This window comes from Lissotriton helveticus, chromosome 1_1 (genome assembly GCF_964261635.1).
Source record: "Lissotriton helveticus chromosome 1_1, aLisHel1.1, whole genome shotgun sequence".
Classification (NCBI taxonomy): domain Eukaryota; kingdom Metazoa; phylum Chordata; class Amphibia; order Caudata; family Salamandridae; genus Lissotriton; species Lissotriton helveticus.
The window spans coordinates 920679108-920704999 of record NC_136057.1 but is presented as its reverse complement, the minus strand read 5'-3'; positions in this window follow the sequence as shown (position 1 = coordinate 920704999).

Below are 25892 nucleotides of genomic sequence, written 5' to 3'. Positions count from 1 at the left end.
GGTCTCGTTCTTTGAAGAAACCTTGGTCTTTGATTGCCGATGAGTTGGCAGTGGTGGATGGTTTACTCATGAGAGGTACTAGGTTGGTTCCACCAGTTAATCTCAGAAGTATTCTGGTTGACATGTCTCATGAGGGGCACTTGGGTATTTCAAAGACGAAAGAACGCATAAGAATGGACTTCTGGTGGCCGGGTATCGACTTGTTGGTGGAACGCATTGTTAGAGATTGCTCTTCTTGTCAGGCAAGTGATAAAGTTTTGAAGACGAGGTCTTCTCCAATGGTTTGCAGGAGGTTGCCTAGGTCTCCCTGGGATGAAATTGCAGTGGATATTGTGGGGCCTTTACATGGTGAGCACCAAACTCCATTTATGTTGGTTCTATTGGATTTGTATTCTAGATGGGTTGAGGTTAGTTTGGTAAGGGAGATTACAAGCGAGTCTGTTATTTCCTTTTTGGAGTCTGTCTTTAAACGTGAGAGTTTTCCGAACTCCATTCTTTCCGACAATGGACCACAATTTTGTTCAGGGAAAGTTGAGGAGTACCTCAGTAAGTGTGGCATTGCTCACAAGAGAATTTCTTTGTATCACCCTGAGGCGAATGGTGCTTTGGAGAGACTCAACAAAACTTTGAAGGAAAGCATTCAATTAGCAAGGGTCAACAATTTGGACTGGAGAAAGGAGTTACAGAATAGAATTTCAGCATATCGATTCTCTCCTCACTCAACTACAGGAAAAACTCAGTTTGAACTTTTCAAGGGTAGAGCACCTAACACTTACTTATGTCCTGCCTGGATGATTGCAGACAAAGGTGTAAAAAATAATGAGGTGGGGACATGGAGAGAAAGGGAATTGGAACTACAGAGGAAAAGGAAAATATATGTGGATAGAAGAAATTCTGCAAAGGATTCGAAGTTTGTGGTGGGGGAGATAGTAAAGATCAGGGCTCCTGTTGGCTGTCAAAATTGGTCGAAGTTTTCTGTTCCTAGAACCATTGTGAAAATTTTCAAAAATGCTGTAAAGACGGAGGATGGTCGTATCTGGAACAATAGTCGTGTTTCTCATTTTGGGGGTAAAGGGAAGTGTGATGATGTTGTTGCTGTTCCTGATCTGCATACTAATTATTCTCGCAAGAGTGTGAGAGTATGCAGGCCTCCTGTTCATTTGCGTGATTATGTCTAGGTAGTTTCTTCTTTTGAGTTCTTTATCTTTCTGTTGCCTACTTCATTGCTGGACGTGTAAACCTGTTTAATGTTTAAGAGGGAGAAGTGTGATGACTTGTCTTTCTAGATATTCTGGTTCCATGTTGGAACCTAGTGTTTGGAACCATTTGTCACCAAGGTTCCCATTACTGTGAATTCCAGGACTGTCAGTTGTTAGCTGACTGTTGGCTGGGGCTGAATAAACTACACTTACTTATCTGAACTACTTGGACTCCCTCAACTTTATTAAAAAAATTTTTGTGTTTTGTGTTATGGACCAGGGCGACGCTAGCGAAACCAGTGAAAATACAGGAGTAGAAATGGCTCAACAAAATTTTATGATAAATGCTCCAGAACCTTTTTGGGCAACTGGTAGCAAACCAGTTATTAAATGGATTGAATGGAAAGAGTATTTTATAAACTATATCGAAGCAATTGATGAGGGGAGAAAGATGAAGCCAGAGCAAAAGAAAAGATTTTTGTTACATTCATTGGGCTCAATTGGTTTAAAAACTCATTCGCGTATGAGCAAAGTGGAAGACTCAAATTTGGATGTTTTTGAAAATTGCATTAAGGATATGGATAAGTATTTCGCACCCAAAGTATGTATTGGGGTGACGAGACATAAGTTCTTTCAGAGGAAGCAAACGAAGCAAGAGACTGTGGATGACTGGGTGGACGACTTGAAAAAAACTTGCTATTGACTGCAATTTCATAACATGATGAATTAATAAGAGACCAACTGGTTATGCATAACAATAATTCTACGTTACAAGATAGGTTATGGGTGAATGGCGATGCGCCATTGGATGATGTTTTAGCTATTATGAGAAAAGCAGAAATGTCCGGCAGATGTTCGTCTGTAGTAAAAGAAGCAGAGGAAGATAAGAGTGCAAGTGCGGTTTGTAAAATACAAGCCGCAAATAAACCACAGAGTAAATTTCAACAAAGCTCACAAGGGAAGGGGTTGAGTCAACCTCCTAGATATCAAAAATGTGAAGCTAAAAGGGAAGAACGAAGATGCTATCGCTGTGATAGTAAAGAGCACTTAGCTTTTATCAGGAATTGTCCTGCTTTGAGAAAGAAGTGTTCAATATGTGGATTATTAGGACATTTTAGCAAAATGTGTCGCAGGAGAAGTAATGTTAAATATATTTGGGACGAGGAAGAAATTGAACAGGTTGAAGAAGAAACTGAGTGTGTCAAGAATGTGAGGGGCAATTATGTGATCAATATATCAGAAGAGTCGTTACAAGGCAAACCTTTATGTAACATTTCTTTAGGAGGTGTAGTTGTGGAGGTGTATGCAGACTCTGGATCTCCCTACACCATTGTCAATGAGGATGTGTGGAAGAAGAGTTTTGTGGGAAAAATTGGAGGTCAATTGTGTGAGTCTGATATTAATCCGGTTGGGTAGACTGGCAAGAGGATTGAAATGCTAAGTTACAGATGGAAAACCTTCTTATTCAAGGGGAGGAACACAAGAGGAAAATTGTACGTGTCTAAGGTTGCACCGTCAGTATTGGGGTGGTTTGACCAGAAAAATTTGAACATCATCCTAGACCCTAATAGTGAGGAAAAAGTGTTGGTTGTGGATGATCAAAGTAAATTGTGTGATATTTTGTGCAAAGATTTTCCAGGAGTGTTTGGTGAAGTGTTGGGGAAACTGCAAGGTTTTGAGCATAAGATCCAACTTAAGGCTGGTGCAGTACCTAAAGTTCATAAGGTAAGACCCATTCCAATGTTAATCAGGGATGAAGTAAAAAAAGAGTTACAGGGTCTGTTAGCGAAAGGGATCATAGAAGAGGTGGAGGCGTCAGAGTGGATTAGTCCTATTGTCGTCGCACGTAAATCTAATGGCAAAATCCGACTATGCATTGACTTACGCCATCTTAATAATAACATAGTTGTGGAGAAATTTCCATTACCGAAGATTAATGAAATGGTTTCCTTGTTAAAGGGTGCTTCATGGTTCTCAACCATAGATCTTTCAGCTGCATACCACCAGGTGGAGTTAGAACCAGAGTCGAGATGTCTTACGGCTTTCATCACGCCGTTCGGTTGCTATCAGTTCAAACGTATGCCGTTCGGGCTAGCGTCAGCTGCTGCTGTCTTCCAGCGACTGATGTATAGGTTATTAGGGAACATGGAAATGATCTCATTTTTCCAGGATGATATTTTAATTGCTGCTAAGAACCAGGCGGAACATGATGTTAAGCTGAGACAAGTTTTAAAAGTGTTGGAAGATGCTGGGCTAACGGTTGAGTTGTCAAAGTGTAACATTAGTCAGAAAAGTGTATCTTATTTAGGTCACATCATTAGCGAGGAAGGGGTTAGGCCTAAGTCAGAGTTAATTGAGAATATTGTGAATTCAGGAGCACCTTGTACCAAAGAAGAGGTGAGGGCATTCCTTGGGATGGCAGAATATTGTGCGAAATTTGTAAGCAATTTTACATCTAAGACATTTAACATAAGGAACTTACTCAAAAAGAATGTGAAGTTTGATTGGACAAAGAATTGTCAGGATGAATTTGACAGGATCAAAGATGATTTACAACATGTCAATGCCCTAGCCAGCTTTGACCCTAATGCAGAGTGTTTGTTGACAACAGATGCTAGTGATAAGGGTCTAGGGGCTGTGTTATCGCAAATGGATAAACATGGGAAAGAAAAGATAATTTTATTTGCTTCCAGGGAGCATTGAAAGGGAGGCGTTGGCGTGTGCATGGGCGTTAAAACACTCCAGAGCTTTTGTTTGGGGCAAGCCTGTGGTCATTCGCACGGATCACCGACCATTGGTGAAGATTTTGTCGTCTGATGGAATTTCTGGAGCTTCAGCAAGGATGGCTAGGTTATCCATGCGCATGAAAGAGTATATATATAAGATGGTTTATTTACCAGGCAGGGACAATCTTGTTGCGAACTGTTTGTCTAGGTTGCCTTCTCCACTTGAAGAGTGTGTAGATGACCCATGGGGCGCTTTTAGTGTAGCTCTGGTGCATGATTCTGGAGCTCCTGCCATTAGTAATCAAGAATGGTTAGTGGAACAAGAGAAGGATGTGGAACTTAAGAAGGTTCTAGAGTATATCTGTAGAGGGTGGCCTAAGAAGTGTTTCATGGAGGAGGGTTTAAAAGCCTTTTGGGAGGTCAGGATGGAGTTGTCTCTTGAGAAAAACATTATTTTCAGAGGCGATAGACTCATTCCCCCTGTCTCTTTGAGACAAAAGATTTTAGAGTTATGTCATGAAGGACATTTTGGTATCGGAAGGAACAAAATTGTGGTTAAGAACATGTTTTGGTGGCCAGGGGTTGATAGAGATACGGAGAAATTTGTTAGGAATTGTAAAGTTTGTTGTTCTGCAGATAAGACTCTCAGAACTTTAAAACCAAGCATGAGTGAAGGATTGATCCCTGATCTCCCATGGGATACCATTGCTGTTGATATTATCGGACCTTTGGGTGCCATGAGTTTGGTTTAGTTGCTATAGATTTATTTACAAAATGGCCTATTGTAAGGTTCGTAGATAAAGCGGACACTCTTTCAGTTTTGAAATTTTTAGATAACATTTTTATTATGGAGGGTCTGCCAAATTGTATTCTCACAGACAATGGTGTTCAGTTTCTGTCACATATGGCTAAGGATTATTTGAAGAAGTGTGGGGTAAAGCATAAAACTTCTGCTTTGTACAATCCTAGCGGTAATGGCACTGTTGAGAGGTTTAATAGAGTGATCAAGGGGGTGATTCAAGCTGCTGTTAACAAAGGAATGGATTGGAAAGTTCAGGTGCAGAAAGCAGTGTGGTCTTACAGAACTACTACACAAACTGGCGTTGGTCTCTCCCCATTTGTTATGATGAGAGGAAGATTGCCAAGAAGCAAAGTTAACCCTGGTTGGTTAGTGGAAGGGAAAGTGACTCAATGGTCTCCTACTAAAGTTAAGAGGGACCTGAATGTACTCCATGCTAAGAGTAAAAGTGTTTATGATGTTCGTCATGGCACTAAAGATATACAAATTGCTGTGGGAGACTGGGTGCGTGTGAGGAAGCCTTGGAAAGTACCTAAGGGGGAGAGTTGTTTTGATCCACCAAAACAGGTTAGGGAAGTTTTGAGGAATGCAGTAAGGCTGAATGATGGAAAAGTGTGGAACATGAAAAGTATTGCTATTAATCCTGAACAGAACAATGTGGAATGTACTGAGGAGAGTTGTGAACGGAATGGTTATGATTGGGTTGAAGATCATTTTGAAAATAGTTGTTTGCAATCCCAGTTGGCTGATACGGAAAACAACAATAATAGAGTTATGGAGGACTCTTCTGTTGTCAATTCGTCTGCTTGTGAGAAGGGGGGAAGGGTTGCTGGTAGTGATGTTATTTCAGATTTGGATTCAAACAGTAGCATTGGTGGTTCCATTGCTGTGGGAAGGGAGCATGGGAAAAGAACTTGTGTTTTACCTCAATGGCTTAAGGACTATGTTACTTAATGTATCTTTTGGTGGCTGGTTCAATTTGTTTTTTGTTTTTTATTATTTTTTTTTGTTTTTTTTGTTTTTTCTATAGTGTTCTCTTGATTAAGGAGGGGGGATGTGTTATGTTGTTCTATTTTACATATACCTTTAAGACTCGTGCCATATGTTGTAGAAAGCATGAGGTCAGAGTTGGAATGTAATATGAGCTGCATTCTTGTATGTAAGGCAGTTATGCAGGAGTAGTCTTAGGACTGAGCTACTTCCTGGCACTCACCTGTATAGCTTATGCTTTATCTCTTAATAAAGCTATACACCAATTTCCCGGCTACGTTCCCTAACTACAGTAATCTACAGGGACATGCCCTCTGATGACGAGTTGCTATTCAAAAAGAAGATGACTCCTCCCTGCAACGCTTGAAAAACAGCAGAGCTATAGTTGGTTCCCTGGGCCTTCCCTATTCCTCCAACAATGTAGGATGTTTTCCAGATGTTCTAGGGCACAACCCTCACGGTGGTGCCAATCTTTGCAGCCTCTCCAAACAATCCAATGGATATACTGCTCTGTGGTTCTAGGAGGGAATACCAGCAATCCATCCAGTCTCTGCCATCCTCTGCCTGTCCTGATGCCTGAAAACCTCTGACTCCCCCGATCCCCTTCATAACTTTCTTCCTTGTTGGGGGAGAGTCTCCCATTTCCCTACCAATTGGGAGACGGTTGTGATGGATAGCTGAGTCATACAACTAATTTGCAAGTACTATGCCCTACTCTTCCTCTATATTTAACACTACCTTCCACCAGGATGATCTCTCCAACATACGCTTGAATTTTAGAAACAGAATTCCTTACCCTAGAAACAAAGAAGCCATAGAGGTTATGTCTCTTGCAGAAAAGATTTGTACTTACTTTACTTCCTGGATCTGAGACCTATCTTCCACCTTCACCTGTTGAACCTGTTCATTTGACATGACAAGTTCAAAATGTTGTTGCTGAGACAAGTGAGGCAGGCCCATAATGCGGGGGATTGGCTGGTATCCTAAGACCTCTAGGTTGCCTATTTCCACATATCAATCCTCTCAGCAGTTGCACTAGATACACATTGGGGTACCGGCACTATCAGTTCACAGTCACAGCATTTGGACTTATGGCCACTCCACGTGTCTTTACAAAAGTGCTGCCAGTTATGATGCCTTCAGTATGATAGTCAGGGGTTCATGTATTACTCTAATTTAAGAACTGCTTAGTGAAAGTGGAGTGCCTGGTGCTGGTGGAAGAACACCTTCAGCACATGACGACTTTCTTCCATGACTTCGGGTTTACAATCAAATTCTCACTTCCACTCCAAGGTTAACCTTCATAGGAGGAGTGCTGCACACATCATGCATGAAGGAGTTACCTCCCCTCAGAAAATGGTGGATATTCATGAGATTATGCATATGTTTCTGCCTCAGACATAAATTTCAGTTTTGCACGTCTTATCTGTTGCGTCTTGTAGCCTCATGCATCCTTTGGGTGCCACAAGCCAGATTATGAATGAGGATACTTCTGTTTTGTCTGCGAAAAAAGAGGCTCACACATTAACAGAGGCCCTTGGATCAGTTACAGATCATTCAGTGAGTGAGTCCATCCGGATCAGCTCTGGTCAGAAATGGGTGCACTGGGCAATATGACGCCACAAGGTCGTTGGTCTGCATTGGAGCAGCATCAGTCATCAGCTTAAACTGTGCTGCAGCGAATGGTGGTCCACCTTGCCAGGAAGACATTCCTGCTTTCCACCTCAGGCAGCAACTGTCAGTGGTCTGTCAGACAATGCCAGGGCTGTCCATTATATGAACAGAAAGGGCAATGAGGCGTTGTGGACCCAGTGTAGGAAGGTGATTTGCTTGTGGAAGTGGGCGCAGCAAATACAATTTTCCTGACAGCAACTCACGATGCAGGTTCCCTCAGTGTGAGGGCAGATGCTCTCAGTTATCTCCTACTGGTGACAGATGTGGTCATCTCCAGATTAAGGCCACCATACCTAGATCTCTTCACCTTGTCCCAAAATAGGAAGTGTACTCAGTTATTTGCCACGTATCTCTCTGAACTCTTCCTCTCCCACACTGGAAGGACCTATACTTGCAGCATGATGGTCAGGCACTCTGCCTCATACCCAACACACTGTGGCAGCACTCCTAAAGATGGAGCAGCGCAAGCAAGACTCACTTTTCCTTCCTGCAGAAGTTGCAAGTTTCATTTTGACTACCAGGAAACAGGAAGTGTCATTAGTTATGTGCCACACACTTCCCTGTTAATGTTTCCCTGGTTTCCTACAAGTTCAGTTGGTCTCAGGGCCTCCTGTACCCATTTCCAGTGATTCCATTTCTGTCAATGAACTTACAGAAAGTGCAGAAGGCATGGAGGATCCGGTAAATAGGTCTGTTGCCGCTCAGCATTCGGCCAACTCTTCCTCTGTCACAAAAGGAAAAATCTACCCTCGAAGGAGGATGGTCATGTACTCTCTGAGCTTGAGCAGTGCCAGAGAGAATCGTTTTGCTTTCCTGGAGAAGATGCAGGTTTCATCTTGACCTCCAGGAAACAGGAAGTGTCCTCAGTTATGTGCCACACACTTCCCTCTGAATTATTCCTTGGTTTCCTACAAGTTCAGTTGGTCTCAGGCCTGCTGTTCCCATTTCCAGTGATTCAATTTCTGTTGATGATCTTACAGAAAGTGCAGGAGGCACAGAGGATCTGGTCTGGTGTGCAGACCTGTTGCAGCTTAGCATTCGGCCACCTCAACCTCTCCCACACAGGAAGGACCTATCCTCGCAACCGGATGGTCAGGTCCTCTGCCACATACCAGAAATACTGCAGTGGCACTCTCTGGGATTGAGAAGTGCCAGCAAGACTCATTTTGCCTTTCTGTAGAAGTTGCAGGTTTCATGTTGACTACCAGGAAACATGGTACTCATTCTATTTGTGAAGGTCACTGGAACAAGTTTACTTAATGGTGCAAGTCTTAAGGTCTGAATCCTGTTCAGTTTTGCCTTTCCGATGTCTTGCAATTCACATTGTTCATTGTTCCATAGTGGGATTTAAATCATGTGTTTGCTCTCTTAATGGTATTCCTATTCAAGCTGATCCACAGATGTCTGGTTTGACTTCTCTCTTAGAGGGCAGTACTATTGGTGTTAATAACTCAGGCTGTAGGATCGAGGAATTGCAAGTTCTCTCAATTCGTCCACCGTTCATGGTTTTCTACCTGGGTAAGTTGGTCCTCCCCACCTGCCTATGCTACCAACCAAGGCGGTTTCACCTTCACTTATGGGTCAGTCTCTTACTCTTCTTCCTTTCTTGCCTTCCAAGCAAGTGAGGAAAGACCTCAACAAAACAATAAATTACTCAGGCTATAATCAGTTTTAAGTATTGATGTATTGTCAATAAAGAATTGGTTTTATTCCTGCATCGGATCATCTTGCAATCTGTTCGAAGTAAGAGGACTGGCACATATGACTCTTGTTCTATTGCTGTAATGATCATTGAATGATCTGATTAACATACATTGAGGGCTGAGTTTTTTGCTTTAAAGAAGAACAGCTACATAAACTGAACCCAGGAATGTGGTATCACGCTACATTGACAGCACTCGAGAGGACAGATTTAATAATCAGCTATCTATGGGCTTTGCTGGAGCCAAGAAGGGCAATGTGGTGACCAAATTCACCATTTCACATAGAGCCATCCTCTGTATAAAGATTTGCTTCACCTTAGCCCAAAAAGTTCTACCAGAAGGCATTCATGCCCTCTCCACAAGGGAAATGTCTGCTTTCAAAGCTATCACCAGAGGTGTTCCTCTGGTTGACATCTGCAATCGACCACATGGTCAATCTTGCATACTTTTATCAATCATTTCTGTCCCACCTCCCAAACAAGGCATGCCCGGTACTTTGAATGGTATGTGTTGCTTTGCCTTGGTTAAACTGCACTACTCAATCCAACTTCTCAGGAAGGTATTGCTGTGGAAGCAATCCAGAGCAAGAGGCATACATTGCTTGCCTTTGGTACCAATATTTCTGGTGGACACATAATCATCCTGCAGATTCTGCACTGCCCTCCCTTCTCACCTGATCCTAAAGTGCACAAGGATATTATGAGCTTTAATTGTGTCTGTAGTTGATGCTCTCTTCATTCCTCTTAGTTCTTGGCTACATGCCACAGAGAGGCACAGAAAATGTACAAAGAACTGACACCAGCATGATAATTGGTGCCTAATATGCTTCTATGTATTTTTGGTGGGTCAGTCTTGCTATTTACTGCCCGTTTTCAATTTCAGGCTGTGTAGAACTCTAAAACCTTGTTGAGAATAGTCTTCACTATAATGTATTACAAAATAAAAAATCCATTTATGTACAAATGTGGTATTTATACAGCAAAAAATATTTAAAAAATTGAATGAAAGTTTTCTAACTTGCCTTTTCTTGGTGTATTTATATGGTGAAAAATGTTGTTTCCCTTCCCTTTTCAGTTACTATCTTTTCCTCCCCTTTTTTGGTTTTCGCTCCACAGCGCTTGCAATGTGCTTGTGAAATCTGCTGTAAACTTTAAAAAAAAGCTTAAAACAGGCTTATAGCCCACCTCTTACTTACCATTACGTACCATTGGTTGGCTCCGACGTCACTCTGATGCCATTCTTGTTGCCTTATTTCTTATTGGTCACCACCTCCTTCTCACCTCGGGTTCCTCCTGAGGCTTTGCTGTGTGTCCCTGCCACTGAGTATGTACCAAGTACAGCTTCCTGTCTGCGGCCAGTATCCTTCTATGGACACATCCTCCTGCAGATACCCTTTTTGTAACTTTTTGTACATGCACTCATAGTGCATGTTCTGCAGACCCTCTCCCTCACTCCCACCCTCCTCCGCTGCCTGTTGTATCACCACACACCTGCCCTCCTCCTGTAATATAGTTCCTATATTCCCAATAGGTTTTGCGTACTGGAATAATATATCCTATAGATGTGACGTAGGACTTATGTCTACTAGGTGCAGAGAAATAGAGAGATGGGCGTTTTCAATAAAAAGTATTTATTGAACAGTCTTCTTTCTCATGCAGAAGAAATGAACTGCCACAAACGTAATACTGGCTGTAAAGTATAATGCATACAGCAAGAATAGTATTATAAAATAATACTGTAAAAGCATAGTATTGCTTCTAAGCCATAAAATTCATACATTAATAAATAAAGACTAAAAGTACTCAAGCCTACCTCAATGTACCTAACCTAAGTCTAGTACGAGGGAAGAAGTAAGTGCGGTGTAGCATAAGTTTAGTTTCTTTTTGCCAAGAATCTATCCAAGATTTCTCTTAGGGTCTAATCAGCTCCGTACCTTGGTTTAGAATGAAGGAGGTCTGGTATCTCTCTGTCTCAAGACTCAATTTCCCAACACACCGCAAGGGGAGCTTGGAAACATTGGAGCTGGATTTCTCAGCAAGAGAAAAGACAGCGTCTCTCTCAGTGCGTCTGCTGGAGGGTCTGCTTCCTTCGGGCAAGTAGATAGTCGAACTGCTCCAAACCACCATATGTTTGCTAGGGCAAGTGTGGGCATATTTATACCTTGAAGGTGCCGAGTTTTACATACAGTTGGACATAATAACGTCATCAAAAAAATCTCAGTTCTTTGAAAACTCCATGAGTTCTTGGACAAATCAATATTCAAGCAAGGGGAAGTCCCTAACTGCTGAAGCTGAGTTTTCCAAGAAATCGTTGAGGATTTTCGGAACTAGTGGAAGTAGCCATGCCTTATTTGGACTGCATGAGCTATGTTCAAATATGGTTATGATTTCTATACCTATATAAGGATATGGGGCCAGATGTAGGTAGGGTTTTACCGGTCGGTAACGGCCGAATTCGGCCGTTACCGACCGGTAAAAGGAATTTGAGATGTAGGGGGCAGAATCGGTAATTTTACCGTTCTGTAATTTACCGATCTGTAATTTTACAGAATCTGTAAATATACCGGTCGGTAAATTTACAGAACGGTAAAATTACAGATTCTGTAAAATCGATATGTAGGTGGGACTCTGATGAGTCCCACAAGGCCTAAGAAATCGGTATTTTACCATCAAATTCAATTTGATGGTGAAATACCGATTCAGGTGAGCATGCAAATGTGTGCATGCACACCTGTGCCATATGACAGGCAGACCTGCCCTTAGGGCAGGTATGCCTGCCATATGGCCCCCGAACCTTTTTTGGGGGTGCTAGAGGGTGTCAAAGTGACACCCCCTGCACCCTTGCCAAAAATCTGTATTTACCGATCGGTAAATACCGACCTGTAATGCCCCATTCATTCCTATGGGCTTCAAAGCCCATAGGAATGAATGGAGCATTACAGGTCGGTATTTACCGAATCGGTAAATACCGACTTTTAAAGAATCGGTAAATCCACATCTGGATTTACCTACATCTCGGTACATCTATTTTACCGACTCTTAAATACCGAATCGGTAAAATTCGGTATTTAAGTGTCGGTAAAATAGATTTACCTACATCTGGCCCATGGTGATTTATAACTATATAAGGGCATGAATCGGGAAAATTACACTAGGGTCCTAAAATGCTATACAACACCCACTCCACTTTATTATGTTCGACATTACTAAATTCTAAGCATTTAAAACATATCTAAAGCATGTGTTTACAATCCCACCCAAAAATACATAAAATGCATTTGAAAATGGTTGTACACATAAAATGAGCATTTGTACAGTACGCATTTAAAAGCAATGATTTCATTGTAAGCATAACATGATGTTGGCAATGCTAACCGAATGAACCACGAAATATACATTTATGAAATGGCTCTTAGTTACAGAAGAAAAATTCGAGACCATTCCATAGCAGAATATATAAACTGTTTTCGTTCATAGATAAGATCAATATTATTTCTAGGAAGTATCAAAGAATTCTTGTTTTCTAATAATAGTTCTACTTTAAGCAGATTACTTTGTGCCAAAAAAAAGAAAAGTTGAATTTTGGCAAAAAGTCAAATCAAATCATAGAAAAATAGTGTTCCAAAGTTAGAAGTTTTGTTTTGAAAAGCGAAGGTCGAATTCACAGTTCACAGAACGCTGTGTGCTAATTTCAAACGTTATTCTCGGTGTCAGGAGAAAACATTAAATCTTCTAGGTTGGCAAAGAAATCGTCTACCACAGTAGGTGAAAGTTGAACCACTTCATTAAGTAGATCAATCGTACACAGATGAGAAGCATCGCCGTCAGCGTCATGCGCATTAGCAATGTTCGCAGTAGATGGTACCTGTGTGCCTGTTGGTCCACGTATCTCACCGTCAGCTGGAATTGCCGGTGAGACCTCAATGAATGGCGTCATCAGGATTGGTAGCCGTTGGGGGCAACACAATGCATGAGCTGTTACCGAACCAAGCAAAGCCTCAACATCCATTGGCAGTGCTGATGGAAGTGTCAGATAGATATCTAACACGCATTCCTCTCCACAAAGCAGGCATCGTAGAACAGGTAAGTTGCAATCTTGACAGATTGGTCTGAACGATAGGAACCACGTGGTATTCAGATCTCTCAAACGAGCCAAGCCAAGAATCTGTGTTATGCGCTCTAGATACTGCAAGGCCAGAAGAGTGTTCTCCATGGTAAACTGGGTATCGCTTGTGACTAGACTTGCCATAATGGAGCAGAAGGAACAAAAATAGTATCCCTGCTACGAGTCCCAAGACGAGAGGCAGGCCACCGAACACAAAGTTTGGAAAAATGCCTAGGACTGCTTCAAAGGGTGCTAACAGTCCCGAAAAAATGGTCTTAAATACATGTACAACACCACTGGTATCAGACATGTTTAAGATACGACCTAACATTTCTGCGAAATGTATTTGGCAGTTTGTTGAAAATAGGGCATGTATCTCTGCAGAGGACCTTGGAACTTGCAGATCATACGTCTCTCTGGACGAGGTCAGTGGCACAGTTTTTTGTAAAAGAATGGCTTTCATTCTGCTTAAAGTATCAATTCATATAGAAGAGATGTGCTGTGAAGGCCATAGCGGTGACTCCCTGTCTGTCTTAGTTTTAGGAACCAATACTTGCATACAACAAGTGACCCTGGCTAACACACTAACGAGATAGGCTATTCCTGGCATCATTCCACAACAGCTGTGACCATTCAACATTATGTAGCTTCCATTGGAAAGCTGCCTAAAAATTGGATCTATCACTGCTGCCGGGGAACCCTGCAGGTGGCATGATAAGTTGTTTGAAGAACCATCGCAGGCTCCATGCAAATTAATGCCCTGACATAGAAGTGTACCACTCAGTGTGGTTTTACAATTTTTACCACTCCAACATTTGTGTGTGTATAGTAAATCCTAGGTCGACTATATGTACTCTTTACCCAACCTTTCATACAGGCCTGCTGGTATGTGTTTTAAGCAATACTGAAACTGGAAAATCATCACTGGTATTGTGATGGTGCCATGTATTATCCATTCAACAGCTGGTTTCTCAGAAACGGTTAATGGTAATCTTTCCAGTTTTTCTATACTCAGCACCGTATAGTCTGCTCCCCTCTGTGCCAAAGAGATTTGTTTATCTGTAAGGTTAAATCCAGTAAACACTGACGTGGTGTTGATTAGACGCCAAGGCACATAGCCTGAATGAAGGTTTTGTAACGTTCAGCCTAGCAGCATTATAGAACGTAATTGAGACTGGCCTTGTTGTAACATGAGGAAGTCCTGTTCCATTATGTCTATGGCAGAGGATACAATGCTGTCCAAAGAATACATTCTGGACGACAGAGTTGTTAAACCATTGTCAACTACAAAGAGAGCTTTCTCTGAATTAATACGATCAATTTCTCGTATTCGTTCTGCAGTTTCCATTTGCGTGACTTTCCATGCTTCATTATAAGCAGCGTATATACCGGCGTATATGAAACGTTTATGACGTGGTTTACGAGGCCCTTGTAAGAAGTCTCTCAAATCAATGCCATCTTTAAGTAAAGTTAAGTGTTGTTTTATATCCGGAAGTGTGGATTTCTGTGGCCACTCAAGGAATAGTTTTCCTACACTGCAAGTTGTTATTATCCCTGGATGCTGTCTCTGGACATATCTTGGAACTGGCGTAGTTACTGTAAACCCTTGTGTTTTGTTCAGGAATCTATCTTGACAGTTATTCGTGTCTGTGGGCCAGATTAACCATTTTTTTCTAATCAGGATTAGTTCTGTTCTGTTGTAAAATATAGTTTACGTCTACCTCCTCATCTGTAGTTCCATTACTATCAGGTGTGGGTTTAGGTATTGACGGTTTGTTTAAATCTTTTATCTTAGCCAGGCCAAGACAAGATGTCTGTTGAACAGTTTCATTTAAAAACCATTATTTGTTCTGGGATGATGCAGGCTCTAAATAAGGCTTCTAAACCTTGCACCTGCCAGTCTTTTGTGCCCCAGACAGTTTTTGTCTCAATGTTGTCTTTCCAAAAGTCAAAACCTAATGAGGACAGCTGAGCATAAAAGGCCACAGAATAAATTTGCTTAGTATTAGTCAACATACCTTTCATTCCTGTTTTTCTAAAGTAAAATGTTTCTGGATTTGTGACATTAAAACCTGAGAAGTATGGACATTTTTCATAAAATGTTTTTGAGCTACCCTTTGGTGGTGTTGGACAATGTTCCCATTGATTATAAGTTAAAACATTTCTAGGGTTTGCAGATTTGTGCAAATAATGGTGACCACAATGATTAAAACAATACATTTCTTCATAATTTGAAGAACCTTCTAAGTATTCATATTTTGCAAATTTTGCTGACATTTCTAAGTCTGCATCATGTTATTAACAGTCTCAAAGTCCCAATCATCAGAAAATGTACTGGGTGAAAGAAAATGACTCAAGGAAACTTTAAATTGGCGTGGAATCTTCAACAGCTCGACTGGACCATAAATGTCATAATCAGTTCTGTCCCATGCTATACCACCAGGTAGAGGACTGGCTGTGATGTTCACTGATGACAGGTCTCTTTGTTCACAATGAGATGATTTGTGTGGCTTCAGGAGCAAGTTGATGTTCTTACTTGCTGTGTCCATTTTACTATATTTTCCATCTATCAGCTTTCCCAAACTTAAAACAAGAATGAGCCAAAGTAGGAAAAAAAGTACACCTAACACAATCCAAAATTCAACCCATGGTGAAACCAGATATGTATTTGCAAGCTGGTGAAAAATTTCTGTTACTTGTTCCTTGAAAGGTTTACTGGTTGGCGTTATTTCAGGCTCACTGGGATCCTCAGAAAAGGTATCAAAGTTGATGAAATAGCAAGAGGCAGTTCTGTCAATTGTTGGTATTGCATCCGGATTATTTGAAATCGCTGGAGCTGCTTGGTCCCTTGATATCTTAGTATAGTCAGATGCTACATCATTGTAGACGGGAGTTTCTTGATGAACTGTTATTTGGGTTTCAAGAGGCACAAGTTCCATGGCTATGTTGCATAGTCCTTCTTTTCTCACTGCAGATTCTTCAAAGGTGATGAGTCTTTCGTTTTGAACCTCTTGGATAGTAGTAAAATGTGGTCGTCTGCTACATCTTTGGAGTCCACTGGGCCTACTACTTATTATCGGTCACATGATGTGGTTTTACCAGGTCTATTGATACGGACCGGTTCTCCTTTCTTCTAGCAAGGGGCGGCAGTAACACTGTTCTTGATCCGTGGACTGCTAGTACAGGTACTGGTTTTCTGTAAGAAGACCCAAATTCCTTCTTATCCACTATTTTCTCTTTGACTAGATCCCCAATCTTTGGAATCCAGACAGATCTTGCTGGGACAGGTGGTGTTTCTTCAGTGGTCGTTGGCTTCTGTAATGTGCTGCTTAGACTTCTTTGTGTTTCATTTAAGTCTTGCAAAACAACCAAACGGTCTTTGATATCAGAGGGTTTTTGTTCTACCACTGAAGTGTGACGATCAAGATCCTGGACAAGCATTCTAGTACCAAAAAGTATTTCATATGGAGTGATTCCACCCAGAGAATGTATTGGCAGATTGTTAAGACTGCATTGGACACTTATTAGATGTTTGACCCACCCGTCACCTGAGCCTAATACCCTAGCTGGTATAGATTGCTTTATGTCACGGTTTTTTCTTTCCACTACAGAATTTCCCTCAGGATGGAATGGACTCAAAAACCGCAATGCAACGCCCAGACTGGCCATGGTCTCCTTGTAAGCTCGAGAGCTAAACGCAGGACCCTGGTCAGAGGGTAGCGTGCCGATTGCGTATGTGCCGATAAAGACTCGCAAATCTTTTATAACAGTTCGTGCGTCAGCCGAGCGCTGAGGCCACATCCAAATGAATCCTGTCCTAATAGTTGTGGGACCGCATTTGTCCATGGTGATGTCTGCGTGTAGAAAGTCTAATGCTGTCTAACAATGGTGTCTCTACTGGGCTGGCTATGCTGTAGTCAGGAATCTGGCGGCGCACTAAGCTGTGATCTCTTTAATCGCAATTAATCACAAATTCGTAAATGTGGGTGATCATCCCTGGCCACCAGTACATCTCTTAATTCTAGTAGATATTTTGAGATCCCTTGATGTATAAGACCCTCTCACATATGTGCTTCTTGAACCAAAGCACCTCTCCGATTCCTGTTTGGAATTACCCTATCCCCCACTCCAGGGATTCGAGCAAAAGGAACGAAGTTGGCATCAATTATGTATGTATACTCGAGTGGATAGTTTAGAGGTAACGTAGCTCCGCTGCCTTTGCTTGTGGCTTTGACAGCTAGCATTGTTTCGCCGTCTATTTTTGTTTTTTAAATAGTGATTGCAGCTAGGGAAGCCGTTTGCACAGCTGCCTTCGTGGCTTCATCAGCCAATGAATTCCCTGCAACGTGAACGCCATCACGCTGATGACTCAGTCTATGGATCACGTGAGTCTTTTGTAGTTCTTTTTGTAATAGAACTACTTGTTCCCAAAGCAATCTATGCTTGATTTTGCCACCTTTTGCGTCCTTGAAACTGCTTTGAACCCAGTTCTGCAAGTATTCATTGTAAGACTGGACGCAGTTATACGAATCGCACACTATGAGTGTGGGAAATTCGCGATCGGTATTTTCAAGCGCCATCTTGAAAGCCTGTAGTTCAGCTCGCTGAGCTGTACAGTCTCCTAGTGATTGAGTTTTTGTGACCATAGGTCTGAATTTACCATTGCGCCAGCGACCTTAAACAATCGCGCATGCACCCCTATAGGCTTGTTTACCCCCAATTGCGGGCTGTGCTGATCCGTCTGTATAAATTATACATCCGTAATGTTCTAGAGGCAGAATCTCAGTGGGCAGAGGACATTCTTGTTCGTATTGGAGAAATTCTTGTGTTTTCAAGTAGGGGTCAAAAATGTATTCAATGTCTGTTGCAGCAAGAGAATTAACCCATTGTATCCATCTTGGATGTAAAGCTTTTGCATTTGGAATGCTTGCTTTTGTCACTGCCTCTAAGGCAGGTACAGGCGTAACGACCGTTATGCGTTTTCCCTGCACGAGGGCTCTCTCTTTTGCTACTGCACTTTGAACCACTGTCAGAATTTTCTCTGTAGAAGTGAATTTCATTGCAGCTTGTGTGTACAAGTGTCATTTCTACACTATTGGTACCTTTTCACCTTCATTAAAGGTTAGGTATGTGAATCCGCATCTCCCTGGGATGATTCGGATTACAAGGTTGCGTTTGTTTACGCGTGTCTGTAAATGTGTTGTGGCTTACATGTCTGTTTGCACTGAACGCAAAATTTCTGTGTGTTTTTGATTCCAATTAGTTGACTTGAAAGCAGGTTTGATTAATTCGTAGAGAGGTTTAACCCTTTCTGCGTAGTTTAGAAAGTTCTTCCGAAATTCAGGAAGCCTAGAATTGACTGCAAGTTTTTCAGCGTTTTTGGAGGTTTGAGCAGCGCATACTTTTCTAAAAAGCTTGTGTGGCCGATCAGAGAAACTCACGGGAACACGTATAGGGTTGAGAGAGGGTTTTATTGATTTAAACACCCTCCGTTTTCATAGTATGCTTCTATAGTAAGGGAGAGGGGTTTCGTGGTCCTTCTTCTCCGGGGAAGTACGACTTTTGCGTCTCTCCGGGCTCCTTCTTCTCCACTCCAGCTTGACCGGTTTCTCCAATAGGTCCCAAAGCGTCAAAGAAGGAAAAGAAAATAGACCAGTTTCAGACGGGTGTTCTATATACAAGGTGCAAGGGTAGGGGGGTGAGGAAACACACGGTGCTCAGTTTTTACTTAAAGAAGCTTTTGCGAGGTGCCGTCGGTGCTCAGGAAAGGGGGTGATAGGAACGTCGGACGGGTGAATCAAGGTGGGTTTGGTCCCTTCCTTCCTGCCCACGCCGTGATACGTGCCCGTACCTGGTTGAAGCGTGGCTCGGGGATTCGCCTTGACGTTGGACTCCTGGCTTTGCAGGTTTCTTGATGGCGTCCTCTCGCTCTCGTTCTCCGCTCAGTCCTTGGACCCTCGCCGCTTTCTCCTCTTCGCTCGTTACTCCTTCGCCTCCAGGTGTAGAACACACCGGCGTCTCACGGGTTCCGGGATTTTCTTCTTCCTGGAGTTCCACGTCACAAAAGGGGGCGGGCTGGATCCAAACTCTGCCCAGTTAAAGAAACAGTGCTTGCTTTCATCCTCCGGCACGAACACACTTGATTTTGCTCTATCCCAGGTCTCGGCGGGCTGTATAGAGAGAGAGGAGAAGGTTGAACTCCTGTCTTCCTCTGACTTGGACTGATTCACCCCGTCACAGCTTGCTACCGGGCTTTTGCCTTCACTTGAAAGTTTGTATCCTAAGAATAGGATGTTAAGGTGGGCAATTCTTGATTTCTTAAAAGTTTATTTGTACCCTTCAGAGGTGAAATGAAATATTATGGTGTTCACTCTGTTCAAGTGCCTGTCCAAATCATCCTATGTAAGATAGCTGTCATCGACATAAGATGATGCCTCATCATCATACGTTTGTAGCAATCCCTGGGGAGACGACAGAAGTGACGCTGTGTCCCCATAATTGAGAAAACAGTCAAATACCTGCTTTCAGGTGCAATATTCTGACAGAAGAAACCGTTTAAAATATCTAATGTCGTTTTATATTTTTTACGCACAATGTTATTCATTAGTGCTGCACTGTGTGCATTTTGTACTGCAAAGGTTTTGCAACAAGAGTTTAAATGTCTGTAGTCCAAAACTAGACGATATGTATTGTCTGGTTTGGAGACAAGAAACAAAGGATTGTTCATTGACGAGGTGCATGTTTCAATCACTCCTTGGTATTCAAGTTGATCTAAGATCTCCCTGACCTGTTTTTTTAGCTTCTTGCTTAACTGGATACTGTCTCTTAGCAGTAGGTTGATTTTGTAACTTGATCTTATAGTGGGGAGAGTCCTCAAGCCATCCCACATGATTTTTATATAATGCTGGAGCCTGGGCTATAGCCTATTTTCTGCCATAGGTGTATTTTTTATGAATAGGAATATGATTGGAGAAGGCTGGCATAATGATCTCTTCGCCATGTGTGCACTCCCTGACAAATTCAGGTGGCCAGTCTTTTTCAGCCAGAAGGATGTCATAACCCTTTGATAGTTTTTCCCAAAAGAGTGCTTTTATTTTTCTAGTTATGTCCCCCTCTATCCGGAGTGTTACTTCATATAACTTATGGGGTACGCTAACCCTGGTATCAGCAGTGTCAACCTGAATGCATTAATTCAGGTCCACTGTCTCCAGATGATCCTTCAGGATCCTGGAGCTATGGTCACTTCTGCTGCGCTGTCCAGCATTGTCTGGGCCCACTCCCCTTTCTTGAGTTGTGTCCTCAAGATCCTCGGCATGTCTGATTTTAAGACTTGCTACCTTCTTTTTGGTGAATTGAGTTTTCTTATTTTTTGGAACGTGTTGATCGTCTTTGGACTTCACGCGTTCTTCCTTGTCCTCTTCTTTCGGATTTCTGCGAGGAAGTCTGAAAGGTACGAGAGGAACGTGTATCAGTATCTTGATATCTATCAAGTTTTCTCAAATTATCCCTATTTCTGACGTTACATCTCTTTTCGAGTGCTCCTTTTGAGGAGACCTACCTCTGGATTGAGAATGTTTCTCTTTAGGAAGTGTCTGTCTAGTATTTTCCCACTTCTTTTTAGGAGTACTGAGTGTGTTTTTGATAAAAACTTTTTCAGGATTTTCTGTCAGTTCATGTTTTACTGGTTTCCCTCCCAAACTATCTCTACCTAGTTCTTTATAAGATTTTTCTATTATTCTGGCCAGTTCATATTGTTGCTCAGTTACATCAAGTTCTTTTAGTTTTTGGCGGATTGCCACTGATGCTGCTTCACCTTTAATATTAGCTAATATTATAGCTGAGACCTATTTGAAATCCTTCAGTAAACTTCATACCGAGATTTAAAGCAGGCTCTGCCCCTTATTAATTTTTTATCTGTTTCAGGACGTCTGGTATTACCGCCATGGACGGTACACCATGTGTTTTTGTGTAGATTGCAGCAAAGACTGTACCCCAAGTGTCACAGTCCTCCGGGTGTGGTGCGATCCCCATTGGTAAACAGATCGTTAAAATCCTGTGTTTCTCATGAGGTGTTCTATCGGGAAATACTGCCTCGATCTGAGTAATTTTTTGAGCTAACCAGAATGGAATGTGTTCCCTTTTTGTGGGTAATTTACCAATGACTGTTTGTATAGTCTGTGGTGTAATTTTGTTTGTGTTCCCCTGATGAGGGGTGTGCTGTGGAATTCTTATAGCAGGTTGGACTGTTAGAGTCCGCATGACATATTGTACCAATTGTCTATGTATTTTAATTAATTGCTTTAGCTGAGCTAACAGTTCTGGACCTGTCATTTGTTCAATGGCAGGATGTGGTGTATAGCTGGCTAGTACCGGCCATGTTGCTCCTGGTCTACCTAGTGGACCGAGCCTGGTAATGTGATTTTGATGTTGTAGGGCGCCTTTAAACCAAAGCAGATGCTCTTGGTAAGTTAGTGTAATTTCAATGTCCTCAAAAGGAATGTATTCCGCTGGAGGTTCCTCTAACTTGTAGAAGTGGAACACATGTGTTCTTGGATTTTCTTCAGGGAAGATAATCCATGAATAGAATACCTCTGTCTGCCGATATTCATGTGCGTCTATGACAAATATTACCCTACCACCTCTCGATGATAGACCATTTTATATAAGCTTTAAAGCTATTGTTTTCCTTAAGTTTTCCGGGATGATTATCGCATCATCGTCGTCTTCATTAAACCCTGTAACATCTAAACCCGGTTGGTTTGCATTCACTGCAGCTCCACCGGTTGCGTTTTCAGTCATGTTGTTTGACAGAAAGTTTGCAGGGCAAGTTTCAAGGAAACAAAGATAAGGTGCACAATATTTTGGAACACTGTATCCTTCAACGTTGAACAAAATCAAAAACTAATACATAGGATTTTTCGTCCTACTCAGTTATTGCCGATTTTTTATCCTTTCACCCACTCCAGACGTCTATTGGAGTATTTTACGGGAAAAAGATGTCTCTGTGAAAAGCATGACTGAGTTACCCTAGTATCTAGCGTTAAATTAGTGCCTTACCAAACGTTGGGCGCCATGTAGTGTAGTTCCTATATTCCCAATAGGCTCTGCGCATTGGAATAATATATCCTACAGATGTGACGTAGGACTTATGTCTACTAGGTCTCTATCGAATATATTAGACTTAATGGTGAGTGCCAGCTAGCTCAGAGGTCACTAGAAACTTTCTCGAATAAACAAGAAGGGATTAGTTTCTGACAATTGCATAAACATGACAACTTTGTTTCCCCAAGATAAAAAGTATCTTCAGAGTCGTGGAAACAGTAGATAGATATTTTACTCAGTCAATCGTGCATGCTTCGTTTCACCAGAGGTGCAGAGAAATAGAGAGGCAGGCATTCCTCCTGAGGCTTTGCTGTGTGTCCCTGCCACTGAGTATGTACCAAGTACAGCTTACTGTCTGCGGCCAGTATCCTTCTATGGACACATCCTCCTGCAGATACCCTTTTTGTAACTTTTTGCACATGCACTCATAGTGCATGTTCTGCAGACCCTCTCCCTCACTCCCACCCTCCTCCGCTGCCTGTTGTATCACCACACACCTGCCCTCCTCGTGTAGTGTAGTTCCTATATTCCCAATAGGTTTTGCGTACTGGAATAATATATCCTATAGATGTGACGTAGGACTTATGTCTACTAGGTGCAGAGAAATAAAGAGATGGGCGTTTTCAATAAAAAGTATTTATTGAACAGTCTTCTTTCTCATGCAGAAGAAATGAACTGTTACAATCGTAATACTGGCTGTAAAGTATAATGCGTACAGCAAGAAGAGTATTATAAAATAATACTGTAAAAGCATGGTATGGTTTCTAAGCCATAAAATACATACATTAATAAATAAAGATTAAAAGTACTCAACTGGTGCTTCTAAAATACGCCTACCCCAACGTACCTAACCTAAGTCTAGTACGAGGAAAGAAGTAAGTGTGGTGTAGCATAAGTTTAGTTTCTTCTTGCCAAGAATCTATCCAAGATTTCTCTTAGGGTCAAAACAGCTCCGTACCTTGGTTTAGAATGAAGGAGGTCTGGTATCTCTCTGTCTCAGGACTCGATTTCCCAACACCCCGCAAGGGGAGCTTGGAAACACTGGAGCTGGATTTCTTGGCAAGAGAAAAGACAGCGTCTCTCTCAGTGCGTCTGCTGGAGGGTCGGCTTCCTTCGGCACTTGATGCAGCAGGATGCGTCGGACAAGTAGATAGTCGAACTGCTCCAAACCACTGTGAGTTTGCTAGGGCAAGTGTGGGCATATTTATACCCTGAAGGTGCAGAGTTTGACGCACAGTTGGACATAATAACGTCATCAAAGAGTCTCAGTTCTTTGAAAATTCCATGAGTTCTTGGACAAATAAATATTCAAGCAAGGGGAAGTCCCTAACTGCTGAAGCCAAATTTTCCAAGAAATCGATGTGGATTTTCGGAACTGGTGGAAGTAGCCATACTGTATTTGGACTGCATGAGCTATGTCTAAATATGGTTATGATTTCTATGCCTATATAAGGACATGGTGATTTATACATATATAAGGGCATGAATTGAGAAAATTACACTAGGGTCCTAAAATGCTATACAACACTCGTGTGGTTGTAAAAGTTTTTTAAAAAGCTCTATTACAAGGTCAATGCTGACTGTGTCATAGAGCTTTTTTTTTTACTTTAAGCCATGTTGCACAGCAGCTTGCACACCAGCTGTGCAACATGCAAAAAAACACATAAAAAAACCCAGGCAAAACCTATTAGCTGTGCCAATGCTTGTTATAACGTAATGATGGAAACAACCCTCTGTAACTTTTTCTATGTATTCCTATCTGGCAAACGTCACTATGGCCTTGATTATGGGATTGATGGTAAAATCCACCAAATGTGCACATACATAAAATACTTATTCAACGGGGTTAAGAAAATAACGCATCCATTAGATGCCACCGAGTCTTTTCCATTCTCCCGGAATCATTTACCATATGCGTTAATAACCAACCATCCAGCTCAAGTCATAAGTATTGCATGTACGATATTTATCTTGAGCAGTAAATATCACATAAGATAAATTTCACTTGGGAAATTTTTATTTCTGCTTTATAAATCTAATGGAATTAGTGTATACACAACACTTAACTTGGCCTCTTCTAAATTCTTTGATTTTGTGATGTTTTCATTTATTTTGTCCATTCCGATTTCTTCCTCGACATGAATTCTCTCACACCGCCCTGTCCATTTGGTTAGATGGTCTGCTAATGGATTCTATTTAGTGTTGCTGTGTCTGTGCTCAAGATGGATTCACTTGCAAAAACCATTTGAGCCTCTCCACTAAATGTGATTCTTAAGGTGTCACTCTAAAGTGAGACATTGTGGTCCTATCATTATCTGGTGTTGTGTAAGACACAGCAACGCCCCATTCAAGATTTCAGGCTGGGGGTTGGCTCTTGTTGCATGAAACAAGGTTTCAGAAGAGCTGTTGTGAATTGTGGGTTGGTTTTCGTGCAGCGTTTGGTGGCCTTTGATTTTGTAGTGTATTTATAGCAGGGAGGCAGAACTAAGGGCCAACAACAGATCGAGATTTGCAGACGTCACCTACCGTCCGCTTGAGTGGTGAACATCAGAACACGTGGTTTTCCCTACTGTGAGGACAGGAAGGGCTGGTGTGCCATCTACTACCTTCACAGAAGAGACCCTACTCTCGCACAGCATCCTCAGTGCTGGGTGCCCAAGATCAAACGCGCATCGAGAAGCCCAAATAAATTCACTAGAACTGAAAATGAGGAGAAGACTGTTTCTGTTTTTGTTTAACGTTTTATGACAGCTGGAGTTTATTCATTTCATTTATTATCTTTATTCGGTTTATACAAGAGAAACCATAAAAGTATTCAGTAAAAAGGTAACATTTTAAAACAATATCTCATTTCACAGTACCCGCTCCCCATAGCAAAACGTGAGAATTTTGAGTTGAGCAGCGCAGGCTCTTTAAACCTAAAAACAAAAACCCGCTTGATGGTCCGCCATGTTAATAATAAGAACAACCTGACGCTACCCTCACGCATACAATTCAGTTTGCTCTTTTCTGCTACGGAGGTGTCTTTAAATATACATTTTAAAATCCCACATAAACATTAAAAACAAAGATTCCATATAAAATATTATTATTAAAATTCAAGATCATATACTTTAAGCCAGGTATAGACTGCTGCTAGTCTGCGTTCATTGACATATGTACCCGGACTGCAGTTTTCAAGAACATTCACACAGAAAAAAATGCTCTTGTCATCAGTGAGTTGAAGCGACTTCGTTTATACTTCTCTATAGTCACTGGTGGAAATCCTTTTAATTAGGGAAAGTAGAATTATTTTAGTGTAAGTAGAGTAAAAACCACAATAGAATAAGTAGTGTAGGGGCGTGGCTTACGCGCCGGCGTGTGATGGCGCTGCCCAGCTGAGCTCCGTGACGACGCGGGAGTTCTTCCTTTGTTTTTGCTGTTATCTCCTTCTACGGACACCGGCAAAAGAAGTTTTCGCACGGCGGAACATGGTCCCCGTGTTTCTCGAGCAGCAGCGGCGTCTGTAATTGCCGCTTTGACAGCTTTCGTCGCAACTTCTGTTCCAGGCACCGGGACGCGAGCGGCCGCCATTTTGTGTCGCCGCGCTCGCGTC